This window comes from Liolophura sinensis, chromosome 8, assembly GCF_032854445.1.
Source record: "Liolophura sinensis isolate JHLJ2023 chromosome 8, CUHK_Ljap_v2, whole genome shotgun sequence".
NCBI lineage: Eukaryota > Metazoa > Mollusca > Polyplacophora > Chitonida > Chitonidae > Liolophura > Liolophura sinensis.
In genome coordinates, this window is record NC_088302.1 from 55,555,933 (window position 1) to 55,580,107 (window position 24,175).

At 40.7% G+C, this 24,175-nt stretch overlaps 1 protein-coding gene across 1 annotated transcript in view; it reads left to right on the forward strand.

Annotated features, from left to right (window-relative positions):
- LOC135473769 (teneurin-m-like) overlaps nucleotides 1-24,175 on the forward strand; it is a 257,605-nt gene that overhangs the window by 55,398 nt on the left and 178,032 nt on the right. The window contains 1 exon segment of the mRNA XM_064753657.1: nucleotides 17,621-17,733. The gene's annotated coding sequence lies outside the window, so the exon portion shown is untranslated.

Consider the following 24,175-nt stretch of genomic DNA (forward strand, 5'->3'; position numbering starts at 1 on the left):
TTTCTGTTTGGTATTGAGCTCTCCAGATGAGGGCAGGCCTGTTATCATGCCACTGTTGACATACGAAACAGGATACGCCTGGCTGCGTCTGCTGTCATCGCGTGCCACTCACCTTATGCTACACAATAACTAGTAGTTAGGTCTTGAACTTGTATTCATTTCCATCGATTGTACAGGGTGATTTTACCCACCTCATCAACTAAACTCCCATCCTTTCCACAAGAGTGTCCTTCCTGTCTCCCAGCAAGCACTCAAGTACATATTCTTCCTGCTATAAATTTGGACTCTTTCAGGCACAATTTTTTTGGCACCTGATTTAGCAGGTGTATTGTGGTTGAAATTAGTGTGTTAGTACAAGCAGAGGTAAAGGTGTCTCAATGACTCGTGACATTATTAATGATGTTTTGGTGGTGAGCATACTTAGGGTTCTGTGTTTTGTCTGCACAGGTTTATGTAAGCTCACGGCTCAAAGCCCCATCTATTTGCTAGACTGTGCCTATGTCAGGTTGTCAGCATTGGATTCCACACATAATCTGATTATATACATTGCCACTACACTTACACAAGATTGAAAAAGGCGGGATTGATTTATCTCCCGTTTTTCCTGCCATGACCTTCTCCTGTTACTCTGTGGATTGAGATGTTGTGGTAATAACTTTATGGAATCTGTAGCTACACTATGGAATCTATGGCTGTACTTTGGAGTCTGTGGCTACTTTCTATGTAATCTGTTACTACACTGTGTAATCTATAGCTACACTATGGAATCTATGGCTGTACTGTGGAGTCTGTAGCTACTTTCTATGTAATTTGTTACTGCACTGTGTAATCTATAGCTACACTATGGAATCTATGGCTGTACTGTGGAGTCTGTGGCTACTTTCTATGTAATCTGTTACTACACTGTAATCTATAGCTACACTATGGAATCTATGGCTGTACTGTGGAGTCTGTGGCTACTTTCTATGTAATCTGTTACTACACTGTAATCTATAGCTACACTATGAAATCTATGGCTGTACTGTGGAGTCTGTAGCTACTTTCTATGTAATTTGTTACTACACTTTGTAATCTATAGCTACACTATGGAATCTATGGCTGTACTGTGGAGTCTGTAGCTACTTTCTATGTAATCTGTTACTACACTGTGTAATCTATAGCTACACTGTGGAATCTATGGCTGTACTGTGGAGTCTGTAGCTACTTTCTGTGTAATCTATTACTACAATGTGCAGTCTATAGTTACAGCTGTACACTGTTTGTAATCAGTGACTACACTCTGCAATCTATAGGTACACTATTTTGAATCTGCAATATGCAAGCTACAGCTACACTGTATGTAATCTATGACAACACTATTTAGTGTACAGCTACACTATGCAGGCTATGACAACACTATTTAGTGTACAGCTACACTATGCAGTCTATGGCTACACTATGCAGGCTATGGCTACACTATGCAGGCTATGACAACACTATTTAGTGTACAGCTACACTATGCAGGCTATGACAACACTATTTAGTGTACAGCTACACTATGCAGTCTATGGCTACACTATGCAGGCTATGGCTACACTATGGTATCCAGGGCTACATTATGGAATCTATGGTTAGCAGTAGTATTAGCTTGTGAAAAGCTTCAGTTTGGAATCTATGGTTACACTATGGAATCTATGGTTACACTATGAAATCTATGGTTACACTGTGGAATCTATGGCTACACTGTATGTAATCTATGTCTACACTGCACAGTCTATAGCTACACTGTGTAAACTATGGCTACACTATGGAATCCAGGGCTACAATGGGGAATCAAGAGCTACACTGGGAAATCAAGAGCTACACTGGGAAATCTATGGTTACACTATGGAATCACTATATAATCTATGGCTACACTGTGGAATCTATGGCTACACTGTATGTAATCTATGTCTACACTGCACAGTCTATAGCTACATTGTGTAATCTATGGCTACACTATGGAATCCAGGGCTACACTGGGGAATCTATGGCTACACTGTATGTAATCTATGTCTACTCTGCACAGTCTATAGCTACACTGTGTAATCTATGGTTACACTATGGAATCCAGGGCTACACTGGGGAATCAAGAGCTACACTGGGGAATCTATGGTTACACTATGGAATCACTATATAATCTATGGCTACACTGTGGAATCTATGGCTACACTGTATGTAATCTATGTCTACACTGCACAGTCTATAGCTACACTGTGTAATCTATGGCTACACTATGGAATCCAGGGCTACACTGGGGAATCAAGAGCTACACTGGGGAATCTATGGTTACACTATGGAATCACTATATAATCTATGGCTACACTGTGGAATCTATGGCTACACTGTATGTAATCTATGTCTACACTGCACAGTCTATAGCTACATTGTGTAATCTATGGCTACACTATGGAATCCAGGGCTACACTGGGGAATCTATGGCTACACTGGATGTAATCTGTGTCTACACTGCACAGTCTATAGCTACACTGTGTAATCTATGGCTACACTATGGAATCCAGGGCTACACTGAGGAATCTATGGCTACACTGTATGTAATCTGTGTCTACACTGCACAGTCTATAGCTACACTGTGTAATCTATGGCTACACTATGGAATCCAGGGCTACACTGGGGAATCAAGAGCTACACTGGGGAATCTATGGTTACACTGAGGAATAAATGGAATCTATGGTTACACTGTGGAATATATCGCTACGCTGTAATGGAACCTAGGGCTACACTGTGGAATTAAGGGCTACACTGTGGAATTAAGGGCTACACTGTGGAATTAAGGTCTACACTATGGAATTAAGGGTTACACTATGGAATATACTGTTAGCTGTAATTTTAGCTTGTGAAAGGGTTAGAACTACCCATAGAGCCCATGTACGTATGTCATGCAGTATCTCGTGCTGGAGATCTGCACTTTGACACGCAGTCTTTAATCCAGATGGAGTTTTGAAACAGTTCTGCTGTGTCATGTGACTGGTGAAAAATGTAAGGCAATCTTTGTTGATATTAATTTACTGATCACCTTTTTCCAGAGACACAAATGACACCTCTTTCCTTTAGGAACTCTTCAAATTCAGAAACATTCAAATTCTCAATTTTGTCCATCATTCATCTATTCCAAATTGCTTTTTATGAAACTTTTTTCAGATGCCCATGTTATAGTAAATGTGATCAAAAATAGTTCACATGATACAGTTTGACTTCTTCTACCTTTATCGATAAAAGAATTCTAACTCGAAACTCCCCTATTGGAGGTGTTAGACATGTTTGGCTCACATCACAGTGTATTGCTATTTTACAGTTAGTATGTGGTTAAGCAAAGCTAATTTAAGTCAACATTATTAAATTTTTCCTATCCAAATTTGGCTTTGTAGTGTTGTTTTAGGAATCGTGTCTCATGAATAGTTTACTATAAGCAAGTGGGAAATGTTTGCTACTACTAGAGCTTGTGGGTGTACATGTATTACTAAGTTTCTCTCGGAGTAGTACTTGGTAACGGTGGACATCATTCCATGCCAACTCAAAACAGAATTTGTAGAAAAATGAGATCTTCTTTTGTTTATGCATTTTGGATCTCACTTGTCTTTGAGTACCATAGATATGTTTGATAACATGAAAAATGCATTTGATGATGTCGTAAAGTTATATTTAGTTTCTGATGAATTAAAACATGTAGAATTCCTATAAATGTGAGATATTAAAATGAGAGCATTTTCTTCCTGGTGAATTATGGCCTTTATATCTGTCAGTATTTTATTTAATTTTTTCTTTTATCCCATGAGACAATTCTTGGAGGCATGATTGATTTAGGACTGTGAAAACATGAATGTGTTTTTGTGCTTTATCTCCATAGATGCCAATTTTAATTCGCTTCTAGCACTTCTTTGGTAGCCACTTTTCTTCAGTTTCACTTTCTTACATCTTTCAGAGGAAAGCTGGGAAAATTGTTGAGTGTTGTGTTAATGACACAATACATCATTTGAAAAGCAGCATTTCCCCGGATGTTAAAAACTGTGGCTCTCGTCAAGGTACGCGAATTGTCACCCGATAACTATGAGGTGCCAATGCCTCTCAGCTGCTCTGTCACCCTTCAGCAACTGAAAACAATGTATCGCTGTTATCTCTATTTGTGATAAAAAGAAAGAGAAACATTTCACAATGAACATAGTTTTGGTATTTGATATCCCTGTGGGAAGTGAGGGATTTCAGGTATTGCCTGCCTCTCCCCTACACAATTAGTGTCAATGCTTTTTCACCCAGCGGAACTGCAGTCAGCCCTAAGCACAGGCCATTGGCTTCTGAAGCCAGCCGTAATGGCTGTTCCATGTAAGAGGACTGAACCTGGCTTGAAATTCTATCCCAGTTCTCCGTGGACGGCTGATTTTGTCATCTACCACCCCCCCTAATAAAAGTTATCTGGTGAATTCTGCGGGCTGCTGATAACCAATTAATTGTTCATTGAATGCTGCAGTACCAGGATTACTGTATTGCGTGTACATAAATTGTAGATCAGTGGAAAGAAAAACTCCTCAGCTTTAACACCAATTCATCAAAAAGTGTCTAAAGGTTTGTTTACTTATATGGCTTGTCCATTTGTGGGAATGTTATTCTGATGGCTTGTCCATTTGTGGGAATGTTATTCTAATGGCTTGTCCATTTGTGGGGATGTTATTCTGATGGCTTGTCCATTTGTGGGGATGTTATTCTGATGGCTTGTCCATTTGTGGGAATGTTATTCTGATGACTTGTCCATTTGTGGAAATGTTATTCTGATGGCTTGTCCATTTGTGGGAATGTTATTCTGATGGCTTGTCCATTTGTGGGAATGTTATTCTGATGGCTTGTCCATTTGTGGGGATGTTATTCTGATGGCTTGTCCATTTGTGGGGATGTTATTCTGATGGCTTGTCCATTTGTGGGAATGTTATTCTGATGACTTGTCCATTTGTGGAAATGTTATTCTGATGGCTTGTCCATTTGTGGGAATGTTATTCTGATGACTTGTCCATTTGTGGAAATGTTATTCTGATGGCTTGTCCATTTGTGGGAATGTTATTCTGATGACTTGTCCATTTGTGGAAATGTTATTCTGATGGCTTGTCCATTTGTGGGAATGTTATTCTGATGGCTTGTCCATTTGTGGAATGTTATTCTGATGGCTTGATTCCATTTGTTTTTTTCATTATTTTGATTGCCTTTCATTATCTTTTTTTATCATTTTTGTTGAAAAAAACAAACAAACATTGTATTGTGATAATAGGATAGCTACATTGGAACAATGGTGTGAGCCTAGTCTTTTGGGGCTCTGACACATACCTGTGTGGTTTTACCTTCATTTTGTATCATTATTGGTCTTGATCTGATACATGTGTGTCTTTGTCTATATTTTGTTTCTGTTCTGACCAAAATAGATGCAGACTAGATGAGTGCCATGCTCTGATTGATTCATGTGTATGTTTGTGGGTTTATGTTGGTTGTTTGTCCTTTCCTTTTTTTTTAAGGTTTAGTTTTTACAGATAGTCCATGTACGGCTTGAAAAAATAGGCCAAAGGCTCACCCATGTCAGTTTAGAACCATTTAGCCTATTGGTGGTGTTCAGAAACCTCCAGGTGTCCTCATTTTGGCTGGTTTGGGGACAGTCAGTGTATACCTGTTCTGAGTTGGACCTTCCATCCTGACAGAGCTTTGCATTTGTTCTCTGTCTTCTTCTCATTTTCAGCCATTTCTTAGGTGTACTTTGTTACATTTTTATACCACTCTCTCAGTTAGTGTGTTTTTGGTGGTTACTTTGAATTGTAGATAAAGAGATGTGGATGTTATCCTTTCTGATAGTTTTTTCCCAGGTTTGTCTTTGAATTGCTAACCAATAAACATGCTATACATGGATGCCAAGTCTGGCAATGTTGATTGTTATTTAGGATACTTTCTGGCTGAATTCCGCCTTTGATTGATTTACATTTACTGTATTTATTGACATATGTTGGAAACCCACCTCATGACAATCCATCATCCAGCCAGTGAATTCAAGCAATTTACGTCATTTACCCAATTCTTGGCTGATGGTTTGTGTCTGTTTTGGGATACATGTGCATTAACAGAGCTACTAAGTGACTGCAGCATCCGTACATTAAAACCTCCATAGATCAATCAGATGTTCTGGCCAAATAGCAGGTGTGCACTACCTAAGCTCTTCATTCATTTCTAATTCCACTGAATGCATCTTTACCTAAAGAGCCTCTTTCGAGGAAAAACAGGTTTTAAAATTTTAAATCATCAAGGATTTAATCCTTATGGAACGTGATGAACGAAATTTTATTAAAGTGGTCTGCGCTAGTGCAGCGAAATGACCCAGGAGCCTCTGACCAAAGAGGTCGCTGTGAGTTCTCTTCAGAAGATGTCGGTATAAGATAAGATATGCACACACTGCATTTTATATGTGAATATCTATACAGGATATATGTGAAGTCTTTCTCACTCTGCAAGTAATGTGTTGATGCATGTAGTCTGTCTGAACTCTCTTGTAGTAATGTGTTGGTACATGTAGTTTGTCTGAACTCTGATGTAGTAATGTGTTGGTACATGTAGTCTGTCTGAACTCTGATGTAGTAATGTGTTGGTACATGTAGTCTGTCTGAAATCTTTTGTAGTAATGTGTTGGTACATGTAGTCTGTCTGAGCTGTGATGTAGTAATGTGTTGGTACATGTAGTCTGTCTGAACTCTTTTGTAGTAACGTGTTGGTACATGTAGTCTGTCTGAACTCTGATGTAGTAATGTGTTGATACATGTAGCCTGTCTGAACTCTGATGTAGTAATGTGTTGGTACATGTAGTCTGTCTGAGTTCTGATGTAGTAATGTGTTGATACATGTAGCCTGTCTGAGCTGTGATGTAGTAATGTGTTGGTACATGTAGTCTGTCTGAACTGTGATGTAGTAATGTGTTGGTACATTTAGTCCATCTGAGCTGTGATGTAGTAATGTGTTGGTACATGTAGTCTGTCTGAACTCTGATGTAGTAATGTGTTGGTACATGTAGTCTGTCTGAGCTGTGATGTAGTAATGTGTTGATATATGTAGTCTGTCTGAACTCTTTTGTAGTAATGTGTTGGTACATGTAGTCTGTCTGAGCTCTGATGTAGTAATGTGTTGGTACATGTAGTCTGTCTGAACTCTGATGTAGTAATGTGTTGATACATGTAGTCTGTCTGAACTCTGATGTAGTAATGTGTTGGTACATGTAGTCTGTCTGAGCTGTGATGTAGTAATGTGTTGGTACATGTAGTCTGTCTGAACTCTGTAGTAATGTGTTGGCACATGTAGTCTGTCTGAGCTGTGATGTAGTAAAGTGTTGGTACATGTAGTCTGCCTGAACTCTGATGTAGTAATGTGTTGGTACATGTAGTCTGTCTGAACTCTGATGTAGTAATGTGTTGGTACATGTAGTCTGTCTGAACTCTGATGTAGTAATGTGTTGGTACATGTAGTCTGTCTGAGCTCTCATGTGGTGATGTGTTGGTACATGTAGTCTGTCTGAGCTGTGATGTAGTAATGTGTTGGTACATGTAGCCTGTCTGAACTCTGATGTAATGTGTTGGTACATGTAGTCTGTCTGAACTCTTTTGTAGTAATGTGTTGGTACATGTAGTCTGTCTGAACTCTTTTGTAGTAATACCCACTTATGATAATAGTTTTTATATCATGCATGTATAGATTTTCTACCAGTGAATTGTAATCAGATTTCTTATTAGTCGTACAGAAAGGACAGTTGTTAAGCAAAATAGATATTTAGTTTAGAGTATGTTTTGAGTATAGTATTTGATGTTTGGTTTGACCACTGTCTAAGGCATGAACCAATGTGTGTCAGATGTCCTGAAATAAGCTGACCAATATGAACTACCTTTTATAAATTTTCCCTTCATCCAGCCAACCATGGTGAAAATGATTACTCATGGAGAAGAAATGATGATTGTGGCCAATCCAGAGGTGGTGGTTGTTCGCCTGAGGTTATGTATAGTTTGACCTGATGAGAAAAGGCCAACATCTCCAGTGACAGATCGCCCACTAAGGCTACATAATCACCTGCGGGCAGAATAGCTTCAGTGGTACAAGCACACGTAAGGAGTTAGCCATGGTGTGAGGTGATCACAGTAAGGACTGAGGTGTGTGCAGCAGTCAGTGCTGTCCGCGGCAGCCAGTGCTGTCCGCAGCAGGCGCTGAATGCAGATTTACGTGCTGTCAGGTGTAGCCTCAAGCTGATCAGTAGATTATTAATTTCCGGACTGGTTTCATCATTCCATCCAGGACTCCGTGTTGATGTTGCAATATGTGTTTGATCATTTATTGAGACAGTGTAAAGTATAGCCAGTGTGGAGTTGTTAGTTAACTTTCGAAGACCTTTTAAAAGTAGTGCGGCCCTTGTAAAGCAATAGTCATAGGAGCAAAAATTGTAAAGAATCTTTCTGGGCCCGAACTGACACCAGGGCCTAATCTGGCCTCAGAAGAGCAGGGGTTGGAACCACCGGTCAAGGGCACCTCATTGTTGAATAATTCGATTCTCATACATTTTTAAGGGTCTTGGTTCCTATGGTTGACCTCCACCCAACATGCACACCACAACATGTGCCTAGCTGGAAAATTCAGTCTAAGTATGGTTTGTATTCACTGATGTGTGGAGAACTCTGGCATCCCGTATAACATGTGCATCTGATCATCACTTTGTATCATAGCTACCCCATTAAAAAGTTGTTTGTTGGGGGCAACAAACCCTGTTTTTTGAAGTCACGTCTGTCGGTTTGCATTTTTTTTTTAATGTCAATTGAAAGTAATTCCCGACCCACATAATCTGAATTCTAATTGAATTATCGCAGGTTCAATTTTCGTCACCTGCTTCAGGGCATACATTTCCGATTTTAAGAGCTCTTTAAAAACTTTGTTGTTTTCACAGCCAAATTCTTTCACACTGAAGCCAAATATTCATTCTTGATTCTGGATCTAACATTAAAATTGAGTAAATTTACGAGCGTTAAACGTAAACAAGTTGAAAGGCATCCATTGCTTTTGCCACTGTGGCAAAGGGATGCCAGTCTGCTTTCGCCACACAGAAATTCTATTCGCCAAAACTAATGTGGTGACTGGCTAGCCGAAGACTAGGGCTAAGTAGCTAATCCAACTGTTATAATGAATTCGGGCTGTTTCTCCTTTTCTTTTTTTTGAGACGCAAAAGGCTCTTCGGGGGAACGGCAGCGTCCAGTAATCGGACGCTGAGAATAGCTGGATTAGGCCCAGGACACTATATTCTTACACCGAGTCTGTCATTTTCTGGCCACCTTTTTTTTTATCATATTACAATTATATGTGTCACATGGCTTCACTGTTACTAGTTACAGATTCAGGTTAATTTTTAATTCATTTCTTTCATTGAGAACAAAATTATGACACTTTTTATCCTATTTTGGGCTTTTGAGAGTTTTCATTGGCTTTTGGTTGTGTTGTGGACTGTGTAACTGTTATTTTAATGGATCAAACTGGAGAAGGACGTGTATTGCTGTTGCCCATCTTCCAGAATGCTTACTCATAATGTCATTAAAGCATATAAATGAACTGGTATTGCAATTGTACATCTAGCCATATTTTAACCAGTTTTTCAAAGTATCAGTTAGCCAAATTTTCCACATGTAGAGAAAATACTTACAACATTGTGAAATAGGATGGGAGGGTAAGGACTGGTGTTTTATGTCGTACACAAGAATATTTCGCTTATGTGACAGCGGCCAGCATTATGGTGGGAGAAAACCGGTCTCTAAGCCCACGACCATCCTCAAGTTGCTGGCAAAAATTCCCACGTAAGGCTGGAGAGGAAGCCAGCATGAGCTGGACTAGATCTCAGAGTGACCTAATTGGTGGAAGGCTCCCGGGTCATTGTACGCTAGCGTGCTAACCTCCTTGGCCATGGAGGCCCCCAAACACATCAGTTTCTGCATATGGTCAGCATGTACATGTTCACCAGCCCAGACACACATCATGTTATTAATAAAAGCTGAAGTTTTAATATTTAATCACGTTAAGAGTTTTTCTGCAATAACCTGTGGAAATGCAATGATACAACAGGGATGGTTGGTGATGTAAGCTTACATGCGTTGTTGGTGGCAGATATCGATGTTGTGTGGTTATTTTGGTGTGGATGTCCTCGGGGCAATGTCAGCAGGCCATTCAATGCTGACAGGCCTTAGGAGGAGAATCAGCCATGTGTGAGGAATGATCAAGCCTTTGGGGCTTACGAGCTGTCTACATCAGAGTGGTAAGCACCCAAACATAACACATACACATTACACCTGCCCTTGTTGCATCAAACCCACATCTACAATTCTGACAGACATCTCAGGTACATTATGTTAATGTAAGCTGTAGCAGCCTGTACATTATTGCTAGTCTGATGTATGAGAATTGGACTAAAAAACATGCCACTGGATTTCTTGCCCATTTAACCTATAAAACAGGGCCGGTTTGAATTCGCATTATTTTTTGTGCTAAATAATTTTAGATTTGCATGAAAATGAATTTCTTGGAGGACAGGATAGCAAGTCATCACCTTTCTGTCTGGACAGGGAACATACAGAAAGAATTACAAAACTCAACTTTAGTTTCAAGAGTGCATTTAACCATCTTTTATAAGTTAATTTTCTAAGTTATGTGGTGAGAACGTTTTGTCCTTAGTTGAAAGAAATTTTTATGTTTAATGACTACATTTTATGTTAATGTCTTCAATAATTACATCTCTAACTGGCAATTGTTCCCTCCTATCTTGTACAGGAGGCATGTGGCAATTGTTCCATCCTATCTTGTACAGAAGGCATGTGACAGTTGTTTCCTGTCTACTTGTAGAGGAGGCATGTGGCAATTGTTTTCATGCCTGCTTGTAGAGGAGGCATGCAGCTATTGGTTCCTCCTATCTTGTAGAGGAGGCATGCGGCAATTGGGTCCTCCTATTTTGTAGAGGAGGCATGTGGCAATTGGTTCCTCCTATCTTGTAGAGGAGGCATGTGGCAATTGGTTCCTGTCTGCTTGTACAGGAGGTATGCAGCAATTGGTTCCTCCTGTCTTGTAGAGGAGTCATGTGGCAGTTGGTTCCTCCTATCTTGTACAGGAAGCATGTGGAAATTGTTTCCTGTCTGCTTGTACAGGAGGCATACGGCAGTTGTTTCCTGTCTACTTGTAGAGGAGGCATGTGGCAATTGTTTTCATGCCTGCTTGTAGAGGAGGCATGCGGCAATTGGTTCCTCCTATCTTGTAGAGGAGGCATGCGGCAATTGGGTCCTCCTATTTTGTAGAGGAGAAATGTGACAATTGGTTCCTCCTATCTTGTGGGGGCGGCATGCGGCAATTGTTTTCTGTCTGCTTGTAGAGGAGGGATGCGGCAATTGGTTCCTACTATCTTGTAGAGAAGGCATGTGGTAATTGTTATCTGTCTGCTTCTAGAGGAAGCATGTTGCAATTGTTTCCTGTCGGCTTGGACAGGAGGGATGTGGCAATTGTTTCCTCTTGTCTTTTACAGGAGGTATGTGGCAATTGTTTCCTCTTGTCTTTTACAGGAGACATATGGCCATTGTTTCCTCTTGTCTTGTACAGGAGACATTGGGCAATTGTTTCCTCGTGTCTTTTACAGGAGGCATGTAGGAATTGTTTCCTCTTGGCTTGTACAGGAGGCATGTGGCCATTGTTGCCTCTTGTCTTGTACAGGAGGCATTGGGCAAGTGTTTCCTCTTGTCTTGTAGAGGAGGCATATGGCAATTGTTTCCCCTTGTCTTGTACATTAGGCATGTGGCCATTGTTGCCTCTTTTCTTGTTCAAGAGGCATGTGGCAATTGTTTCCTCTTGTCTTGTACAGGAGACATTGGGCAATTGTTTCCTCGTGTCTTTTACAGGAGGCATGTAGGAATTGTTTCCTCTTGGCTTGTACAGGAGGCATGTGGCCATTGTTGCCTCTTGTCTTGTACAGGAGGCATTGGGCAAGTGTTTCCTCTTGTCTTGTAGAGGAGGCATATGGCAATTGTTTCCCCTTGTCTTGTACATTAGGCATGTGGCCATTGTTGCCTCTTTTCTTGTTCAAGAGGCATGTGGCAATTGTTTCCTCTTGTCTTGTACAGGAGGCATATGGCAATTGTTTCCTCTTGTCATGTGCAGGAGGGCATTTGGCAATTGTTTCCTCTTGTCATACAGGAGGCATGTGGCAATTGTTTCCTCGTGTCTTTTACAGGAGGCATGTGGCAATGTTTTTCCTCTTGTCTTGTACAGGAGGCATTTGGCAATTGTTTCCTCTTGTCATGCAGGAGGCATGTGGCAATTGTTTCCTCTTGGCTTATACAGGAGGCATGTGGCCATTGTTTCCTCTTGTCTTGTACAGGAGGCATTTGGCAATTGTTTCCTCTTGGCTTGTACAGGAGGCATGTGGCAATTGTTTCCTCTTGGCTTGTACAGGAGGCATATGGCAATTGTTTCCTTTTGACTTGTACAGGAGTCATGTTGCAATTGTTTCCTCTTGGCTTGTACAGGAGGCATTTGGCAATTCTTTCCTCTTGTCATACAGGAGGCATGTGGCAGTTGTTTCCTCTTGGCTTGTACAGGAGGCATGTGGCCATTGTTTGCTCTTGTCTTACAGGAAGCATGCGACAATTGTTTTCTCTTGTCATACAGGAGGCATGTGGAAATTCTTTCCTCTTGTTTTGTACAGGAGGCATTTGACAAGTGTTTCCTCTTGTCTTGTACAGGAGGCATTTGGCGATTGTTTCCTCTTGGCTTGTACAGGAGGCATTTGGCAATTCTTTCATCCCCCTTGAATTTATAGTAATCTGGTCTTGTGTTTGTGCAGGACATTGTGTCAGAATTATTGATTGCATGTAAAACCAGCTGTAATTATCAATTAATTTTTCCAGATTTCTCCTGTGGGATGAGAGCAGTACACTGTAACAGCAGGTGTGATACTTTAAATCTAATACTCTTTGGAACCAAGTTTAAGACTGTCTTATGTATAACAGACAAAGCTCATAATAATGCAGTCTGCAGCTATGCCTTCAACTTGCTGTCCTTTGACATGTTTACCTTGTACCCTTCAGGGAGTTATTTCTGACCTAGATTTGGTCTTGGAAAGCAAGGTAATAAGATTAAAATTGAAAACTGTGATAAACTGTGAAAGTGATAAACTGGTGAAATTAAAAAGGTTCCTCGAGATGTTTTCTCCTAAAATAATCCTCAGGATCGTAGCCTTCATTAGTCTTGCCAACTGACTTAAACCTCAAGATATGGATTAGCACAGTGGTTTGGAGTGGTTTGCCTTTTTCAGGGCAGACATGTCTGGGGCAACTCTAAGAGTATCTGTCGGCGTAATCTATGGTTCAAGAGCCTCTTCCAGTCAAATTAAAAGTCACAGTCATTGGGAGGCAGTCAAATACTGACCAGGATGCTGTGTTGGGCTGTAGATTTGACAAAACAGTCATGGGGAGGCAGTCAAATACTGACCAGGATGCTGTGTTGGGCTGTAGATTTGACAAAACAGTCATGGGGAGGCAGTCAAATACTGACCAGGATGCTGTGTTGGGCTGTAGATTTGACAAAACAGTCATGGGGGTGGCAGTCAAATACTGACCAGGATGCCCTGTTGGACTGTAGATTTGACAAAACAGTCATTGGGTGGGAGTCAGATACTGACCAGGATGCTGTTTTGGACTGTAAATTTGACAAAACAGTTATTCTCCATACTCGGCGACCAGGTAAACAGGTCAGACTCTTACTGACCAGGATGCTGTTTTGGACTGTAGATTTGACAAAACAGTCATGGGGTGGGAGTCAGATACTGACCAAGATGCTGTGTTGGACTGTAGATTTGATAAAACATTTATGGGGTGGCCGTCAAATACTGACCAGGATGCTGTGTTGGACTGTAGATTTGACAAAACAGTCATTCTCCATACTCGGGGACCAGGTAAACAGGTCAGACTCCTACTGACCAGGATGCTGTTTTGGGCTGTAGATTTGACAAAACAGTCATTGGGTGGCAGTCAGATACTGACCAGGATCTGACAGCATCCTGGTCAGTAAGAGTCTGACCTGTTTACCTGGTCCCCGAGTATGGAGAATGACTGTTTTGTCAAATCTACAGTCCAACACGACAAAACAGTCATTGGGTGGGAGTCAGATACTGACCAGGATGCTGTGTTGGGCCGTAGATTTGACAAAACAGTCATTGGGTGGGAGTCAGATACTGACCAGGATGCTGTGTTGGACTGTAGATTTGACAAAACAGTCATTCTCCATACTCGGGGACCAGGTAAACAGGTCAGACTCTTACTGACCAGGATGCTGTTTTGGACTGTAAATGATGTCGTGTTGGACTGTAGATTTGACAAAACAGTCATTCTCCATACTCGGGGACCAGGTAAACAGGTCAGACTCTTACTGACCAGGATGCTGTGTTGGACTGTAGATTTGACAAAACATTTATGGGGTGGCAGTCAATTACTGACCAAATTGCTGTGTTGGACTGTAGATTTGACAAAACAGTCAGATACTGACCAGGATGCTGTGTTGGATTGTAGATTTGACAAAACAGTCATTCTCCATACTCGGGGACCAGGTAAACAGGTCAGTCTTCTACAGACCAGGATGCTGTGTTGGACTGTAGATTTGACAAAACAGTCATGGGGTGGCAGTCAGATACTGACCAGGATGCTGTGTTGGACTGTAGATTTGACAAAACAGTCATGGGGTGGCAGTCAGATACTGACCAGGATGCTGTGTTGGACTGTAGATTTGACAAAACAGTCATTGGGTGGGAGTCAGATACTGACCAGGATGCTGTTTTGGACTGTAGATTTGACAAAACAGTCATTGGGACGCAGTCAGATACTGACCAGGGTGCTGTGTTGGACTGTAGATTTGACAAAACAGTCATTGGGACGCAGTCAGATACTGACCAGGGTGCTGTGTTGGACTGTAGATTTGACAAAACAATCATTCTCCATACTCAGGGACCAGGTAAACAGGTCAGACTTCTACTGACCAGGATGCTGTTTTGGGCTGTAGATTTGACAAAACAGTCATGGGGTGGCAGTCAAATACTGACCAGGATGCCCTGTTGGACTGTAGATTTGTCAAAACAATCATTGGGTGACAGTCAAATACTGACCAGGATGCTGTGTTGGACTGTAGATTTGACAAAACAGTCATTGGGTGGGAGTCAGATACTGACCAGGATACTGTGTTGGACTGTAGATTTGACAAAACAGTCATTGGGTGGCAGTCAGATACTGACCAGGATGCGCTGTTGGACTGTAGATTTGACAAAACAATCATTCTCCATACTCGGGGACCAGGTAAACAGGTCAGACTTCTACTGACCAGGATGCTGTTTTGGGCTGTAGATTTGACAAAACAGTCATGGGGTGGCAGTCAAATACTGACCAGGATGCCCTGTTGGACTGTAGATTTGTCAAAACAATCATGGGGTGGCAGTCAAATACTGACCAGGATGCCCTGTTGGACTGTAGATTTGTCAAAACAGTCATTGGGTGACAGTCAAATACTGACCAGGATGCGCTGTTGGACTGTAGATTTGACAAAACAGTTATTCTCCATACTCAGGGGCTAGATAAACAGGTCAGACTCCTACTGACTAATGCTCTGCCTCTATATTACCTATGTCAGCCACCAGTACTTATTTCTGTCTTATCGGATAGTTCCTTTCGTGGAAATAGCTGATCAGAAAGGTTTCATTTAGGAATCTACTTATCTCCCTTACCTGTCTTCAGATAAATGTATTTTTCACTCATAACCCAAAGAACTGCCTCAGAAAACATGAAAACATGAAAGTGGTTGCCCTTTAGAGATAATGGGCTGATTAATAGAGGCTGAAGGACTGAGTGTGGCTAAGCTGAGGCTGTTGTCTAATGCCAAAGACGCAGGGAAAGGAGATGGGGTGGTGAGATTGGGCCTTAATCCCCTGGCTGAAGGTGTTGATGGACTGCTCTGGATTTAATGACTGAGATAATAGTCTTCCTCTGAAGAGCTTCATACAAGTGGGCCAGTTTTTTTCATAAATGATGGATTTCTCAATTAACAATGAATTAAATTACATCTCCTAACTGCTGAGCTGAACCGTTGAGGAGAGGAGAGATATTTAATTGATTCGGCATGTATTCCGCCTGTAGCGTCCCTCCATGGATCGCTGCCTCGCCCAGTTTTTCACCAATGCCTGCCTTGGTTTTCCGCGACAGTGTTGTAGGATTTACACATACTCACGCTGTGCGGAGATGAGACCACCTACTAGGATCATTGGTCACAAACTACACCAGATATGTACTCTGCTACTTCACAGGTTTGTTGTCATCATCATACATATGTGTCTGTCCAAGTCAAGTGCACAAGTGCTTAAACCTCCGGGTAGTTACTCCCTGCTGAGGTCATTTTTCTGCGAAGCTGTAGTTTGCGGCACAATTGGTTTCCGGTCTTGCATTTAAAATGCAGAAAAGGCTGTGGCAAGCTGTCTGTCGCCTTACTTTTTTTGTTAACTTGAAAATGTGATTGCTGCTTGACTTGTTTTTTGCGTCTGGCAAAGAACGGTATTGTCGTGAAACAAGTGAAGAACTTTTCTGATCTTTGTTTTTACTGATCCTTTGCAACAGTACATAAAAATTATATTCATAGACAGGTGACTCATCCATAAGGAAGATTTGTTAAATTCGCAGAACAAATTGTTGTTGACTTGTATGTGGATGAATGTTTTGGTTGTATGGACCGTTGTTCCCTACATCATTTTGTCCTGAAAGTTAAGCAAATTTCTACCTCTTGACATCATTATTACCTGGTTTCTCTGTGTCGGCATGTAACATTATAAATAAGGTACATGTTGGCTTGTCTGTGTAATGTTGGGAAGTCTATAATATGCGACTATAAGGCCCTGAGACGGTGTGCATACAGTGTCTCTTCAGGACACTTTGTTAATATCCCCTGTTGTTCATCATGTGTTTATAACATCCAAGTACTTTGATTTTATTTACAAAGACAATTGTTCACTGAAGGCTGTGATCCTGAAAGATGAATTTAGTACATTCATCATGTATTAAACTTCATGCCAACACAATTGTTATATCTATATATACCTTCATAACATAAGATTATAACTTTGGAAAATATAACTACAAGTATTTCTGAGACCAGCTTGGCGTAGGGTCCAGGAATCTCAAAAATCTTGAATGGAATCGTATTGCTTCCCCCCTCAAGGTTTTAGAAGTGCATGAATGTTGTGTTCAGTTTTGTTACATATTTGTGGGACTTCACAATGTTATAGCTGTATAGTCTGTGTCCGTAGACACTGTCATCTGGTTCTGGACAGAAAGTCATCTTTGCCATTAAGTTCATCAAGGATGCCCTTGTAATAGGTGAAATCCAGCGCCTTGTATTTATGAAATGTTTTGAAGCTCAGCTGGTCTGAGGTCAGACTTGGCAGAAACATTTGTCCTGTTGTAACTGAATTGTTTGGCTTTGATGATTGACACTGTTGGCTGTGTCTAATGCATCCATGTTTGATGTTCTGCAGGATGTGCTTTGGGAGCAGCCATTCCCCGATGTAAACTCACCAAAACAGCCTTCTGACTTGACAGATTCCTTCCACCTGCTTCAGCCCCTAGCCTCTGTCTCCGGCACAAAAAGGTAATATTGCCATAGTTTTCATCAAATTGAATTTCGCCCATGTTCTAACCTTTAAATTGGGTTGGCACAGCTAGCGGGTAGGCCTCGTAATCTAATCACCTTCACGGGCCTTCCCATCTGTCCCCTGCACCTCTGTCAAAGACAAGCGGAGGGCGACACTGACACAAATGGCTAATAAACTATGTCAAACAAGGCCTGGCCAGAAGTGCCTTGTTGTGTCCTATAACAACATCAGACAGGCACTATTTGTCCTTTAGACACCCTGGCCATAGCTGCCCAATAGTAGCCCACCTATGTCAAACAAGGCCTGGCCAGAAGTGCCTTGTTGTGTCCTATAACAACATCAGACAGGCACTATTTGTCCTTTAGACACCCTAGCCATAGCTGCCCAATAGTAGCCCACTGTTATAAGTGTGTCTTTGTGGCTCTAGGTTATATTAGAAACATGCAAGCATCTGTTATTATTGAGTTGTTGTATACACCTCCTGATACACAGAGGAAATAAATGTCATATTTCTTGTTTATTTTTTGGAGTTCAGGGTTATATTTTCAAACATCATGTTCTGTCTTCATTTGGTATATAATTACATTTTATGAAACTGTTTTGAAAACTATAGCTGTTGTGTTTTTTTTTTTCCGGGTATGTGCTGTGGGGATGAGCCTCTCCCTAACACGCCCCCCCCCCCCCCCCCCCACCCTTAATTTCCTGACATCATGGTTATGAAATGGGTGTATTATATGAAACCAACAGATATCAAAAAAATTAATATACCGTAACTCCTCAGCCTTTTCAACCACCTCAGAGACCAATATTTGGAAATGTTCTGAGTGAACTATGTGGCAGAGAAATTAGTTAGAACAAGCATCTTTAGTGACTCAGAAAATCATTTTTGTGTCATATTCACAATAATTGTGTGCATAAATTCCATTGGAAAAAGTGCCTCAGAGGTCAGGAAGATTAAAAGTGCCTCAGAGGTCAGGAAGATTAAAAGTGCCTCAGAGGTCAGGAAGATTGAAGATTTACAGTACATACATGTTTTTAAATTTCATGTACAGGTGTACATTTTCAAATCAAAAGATTAAATTATTTTTATTTATTTAGAAGGGACAACTGTATCTTCCTCTCTTTCAAAAGAGTTGAACTTCTCCAGCCAGTTAATACACAGTATATATGATGCATGGTCATTGTTGAGTTCAGCTAATGCTACTGTGTTATTTGTGGATGTATTTGCATATAAACATAACAATTTCCCCACACAGGGACACCTGATAAATATACTGAGTACAGATATGACACAGTAGAGGCATTACAGTGGTCTAATGTTTGCTTTTCGTGCATCATGATTTCAATGGTAAGCTGGAGACAAAAGCTTTAAGAAGACCAGTGGGTGCATTTAGCAATCTCTCTACTGCTTTGCTATTACCATTGTGCTGCATTGCTGGGTGGGGTGTGATTGAGTGATCGAATTATTGATAAAATGATGCTTCCAGAATGCTTATTTATTTGATTGATGTTTAACACTGCACTCCAGAATTTGTCACTTCTGTGTCAGGTTTAAGGATTGATCATTGTGGAGTGGAATGAGTGCCCAGGGTAAACCACTGCCCTTATCAGATACCTGAAAACAACGAAAGCTGGATTCAGACAAACAGCGTCATTGGTCAGGGGCCTGAGAATCACAGTTAGCCAAAGCTTTAACAGTTTGAGCCAGTTATGGCCTTGTGTCGATTTGATGCCTTTGTCTGATACTCCAATGCAGCAGCACAACTTTGGAAACATGCCGTTAAAATTCAGTGAAATTGTACCAGCAAGAAGGGATAAAACAATCTAAGGTTGATAAAATGCAATATTATCAAATATCAGCCTGAAGAAAAAGCATGCAAATAAAATAAAAAGTTTCTCACTTTTCAAATTTCATGAGAAGACACCTCTAAAGTATAAAAATGGACATGTGAATATCTCTCTCATCAAATCCACGGTACGTTTAATTAAATGGTTAATCATTAATAAATTACTTTCTTCCTATGGTTATTGCCAGGTCATTGTCTAGAAGCATCCCAAGAAGGAATACAGTGATAAAATGCAATTGCCTGCCATATTGGAAATAATTATATGATATGAATGGTGCAATAGATTTTGAGTAAAGTCCATAACAATATCAGGCAGACACAAATCACGCCACAAATAGGAACTATTCAGGGTATTATACAGAGAATTGTAGGTAGGTTGGTCATAGGCCTGTTGGCAGAGGTGAATAAAAACTGGAATACGCACAGACAATGCGATATATTGTTGTACGAAATGGAATCTCATGAAATCAGAAATTGGATAAAGTGTGGAGCAATCATTTAATTACCATTGGAATGGTCTGGTTGTTACACTGACAGTGGGCCATAGACTATCTCCAGCGGGGTAGAAATATGGCTGCTCAACATTCTCTGGCTAACCGCTATACGTCCATGGACAATCACAGTCAGGAAGACGTTGCCATTATGATGGATGAGCTGTATGCATGTTGTTGTCGTCCCAAGAGCTCTCAAACTTCGTATGAACCTTCTAAGATGTATTCGGCAGTGGGGATTTTCACAGTTTTTTCATTTTCATGGTGTCTAGTACCAGTGACTGTGATTGCCCCCAAAGACTCCAATCCAGCATGGTGCATGCTTATACATTTAGCTCCCTTCCTCTTTCTTCCGAATAGTTAAGTTGGCTCATTGGAATCCATAGCTTCTAGAAGTTAATATTTGCAATTATGCTGATTTTGTAACTTTCTTTTTCTTTTTTTTTTGTCTTTGGCATATGTTGATATCAACATTTTGGTTGTGTTTGGGCAAGGATGCATTGATGCCTAGAATGCATAATTTTGTACTTAGTCTTTATGAGACTGAACATTGCCGACTCTTGAAATATAAACAGACACCCTGTCTTATATTTTGTGGCTTAATCATGTATTTATTTATTTGTTAGCATTGTCTGTTGGTTGGTCTGTGTAGTCCGTATGTGGTGCTGACAGATTCTGCAGGAGTCAAAAACCTTAATAATTTCATTCTTGTTTGTTGTGAAGGTTAACTGGAAGGCACATTGTTACTCTGGAAGGTTCATTCGATATTCTAGCAATTATATTATTGTTTGTGTCTGTATAATGATTGTGGAAAACGGCCAATCATTATAGATCAAAGGGATTTTGTTCCTCGTAATTGAAGTAAGTAGACATGATCTTTTGTCAGCACCTGGATTTAGTTTTGCATCACCTTGGTTACATAATATTATCATTAATTGGACAAATTTGTTAGGAATCTTCGCAAGGTCAAGGCCAAGAGGCAAAGTCCTTTGATTTATATATTACAGGATTCTAAGAGTGGAGGTGATTCTTCTTTAGGAAGAGAAGTGTTGTCCTTTTTGGGCTGATGAGGCTTTCTATGGTGGGGGTAAAGTGGGTTGTGTCCTGATCGGTGAGTGACGGCGAACTTGAGCTTCCTGCAGTTCTATGGTGTCTCTAGAGGAGGGAGAGTATATTTAGTAACCAATCAGGCGAGAGAAAGGTTCACCCAATCCAATCACGGTCATTGATCTTTTCATGTCTCAATCAGAGGAAATTGATTGTGTGGAATTTCACTCCTCATTCATGGTGGACTGGTGTGCTGATTGCTGGGTGTTCTGGTGCAGCACTTCGTGGGCACGGCCACAAAATACAAGTTGGTAATCAGGTTGCTGTCCAGTAGTCAGGTAATTACATGAAGATTAAAGGCTTTTTTGCTGGTCTCTCAGAATCGTATCAAGCCTCAGATATGATATTGGAAGGAAAGGAAATGCGTTTAATGTGAGCCACACTTTTCTCTGGTCGCAAGCTCAGTGGCCATAATTCTCTGCTCTGATTTTTCCTTGCTGCAGGGTATCGACAATCTTATTCTTGCTGCATCAGTGGCGATTTGATCCTTAGATGCTGGCATAATTGTCTGTAAAAAGCATACCTTGTTACATAATTTGGTGGTGGTATTGATGGGAAGGATCAGAAGGATTCCTATGTGCATTGGCACTAATAGAAACCAGCATGGGTTCCCGTTCTGCCGATGTGCTCCGCTATTTTTGTATTGATTAGGCTTAGCTTTCTTTCACTACAAAACTGGCCACCATTTTTTAATGTGCATGATGAGAGCTTTGAATAAGAAAAAAAATAACATTGGGATAGGCAATCATATTGAAAAGGTTATGGCCAACAGTGATGAATGGATGTTGGGTGGTAAGGAGCTAATTTTAGTACAGCGTTGGCAAAGTAAAAACGTCTGCAGGCTGGTTTAACGACATTTATTTGTCACAGACTTTGCATGTCTTTGCCTTGTGAAAAAGACTTGAAAGAGAATAAGATACATATAGATATGTAAGTTGCTACAGGTGAATCTGTGGCCATGACATAGAAGGACTAACTGTATTCCATGTGGCATTGAAATGTAATGCTGGACACAAGTACAGTAAATATGTGTGTCTGTGTATAGAACAAGGAGTGATTGTGTTCAGAGATGATGGCTTTTATTCAGGGAGGATAATTGTATTCTGGGAGGAATGGTTGTATTGAGAGATGATGCTTGTATTCAGGGAGGAATGATTGTGTTCAGGGAGGAATGATTGTGTTCAGCGAGGAATGATTGTGTTCAGGGAAGAGTGATTATATTCAGGAAGGATGTTTGTATTCAGGCAGAAATAACTGTATTCAGGAAGAAATGATTTGTATTCAGAGAAGAAGGCTTTTATTCATGGATTTATGGAGGATGGTTGTATTTAGGGAGGAATAATTCTGTACATGGATGATGATTGTTCATGAAGAATGATTGAATTCAGAGAGGAATTGTTGTAATAAGGGAGGAATTATTATATTCAGGAAGGGATGATTGATTGTATTTAGAGAGGATGATTGTATTCAGAGTAATTGTGGAAGGATTGGTTGTATGTCTATGATGGCTATGCCTGTCAGCCGTGACAGGTGTGTAATGCACATACTTATATAATGAGTGGTTTTGCATTTGTGGGATAAACATCATACAGTGTGTAAGTGGATAAAGCTTAATATTCTGTGAGCCTGTGTGTATTAGTAGGATTGGCTGTGGAGGGGAGATGACAGGCCATAAACTTGTTACATAATGATAACATATCAAACTGCTTAATTAGCAAGTATACACTGTTGCTGATGATATGCGCGCGTGTGTGTGTTTTGAAAACAAAACTATTAGACAGGGCAGGCCAGCCAGCATTCCCTTGGGCAAGTTGTGTACTGCCACTAAACTGACCATAAATTATGAGGTACATAGAAAGCCTTTTATTGCTAAAATTACCTCATTGATTTCCTGTTACATGTAATTAGCTAAATTGAGGGTTTTCCCCTCCCTATGATGGCATGGTAAAGGGCTGGGTTGTCCAGCTTCTACCTATCTGAGCAAGCTTACATGATATTGACCCCAGCTCCAATAGTGTAGGCCTTTCTGGAATCTCTAGAAGCTGGTAGGTAGCCATGTAACCTGGATATTGATCCTAGTGGCTGGCTCCGGCACAGCACTGGGTGAATTTCACATTAAAGTAGTGTCTGCCAATCCAAGGAACGCTCTCCACAAAAGTAAAATGACAAATAATGGAAAAAGGGGAGACATTACTGAGTGTTTTGCAGCTTTACAACGTTTCCAGGCTCGAGCAAGCGTCAGACTGGAGGCGCGCGCACTTTTCGAACCGGTTTAAAAAGAGGAGAGATTGGTGTAATATGCAGTGAGGGTAACTCTGTTGGGAGCTGGGCAAACTACAAGGTGATTCTAGGGATGAATCGATTTTGAAAAGCTATTACAGATTTGGTGAGGCAGTAGAAATCCCTCGTGATAAACTGATGAATAGAAATCCAACGGTTCACAGTAGAATGGCGACAGAATAGAAGAAAAATGGGCAAGGGTGTTTAACCATGCCCACCAAGAGAGACCTCTCTGGTTTTGCTATTTATTCTCTGCTGCTCTCTATTGGGTGCAACCTCAAGGGGAACGTTAGAAACTAAAAGAATTACGGCCTATGGCGGATCGCGTGATAGGAGAAATATGCAAGGGGCATAAGGCAATTACAGAATGGATCATGACAGCTGAATATGAATCCCAAAATGTTGTCTTTGGAGTCGTATTGAAGATTACCAAAGCACTATCCACTGAAACCTTGCTTATTAACTATATATTGGGAGTTAGGATACTACAGTGTATGAATTATGGCTGCTGTTGCCTTGAAAAGAGATGAACCAAAGCTCGGGCCTATGTTTTCCTGCTCATCGGTTCCCTGTTTTACATCCCACAAATAAGCCTATGGTTGTCTGGATCCTAAACCCGTCTGATCTGGTCATCATTTTAAATGGGATATGCTTCCTGCCCTGTAATCTTATCGACAATATCATCCAGTGCTTTAGATAAATCATAGTCTAGA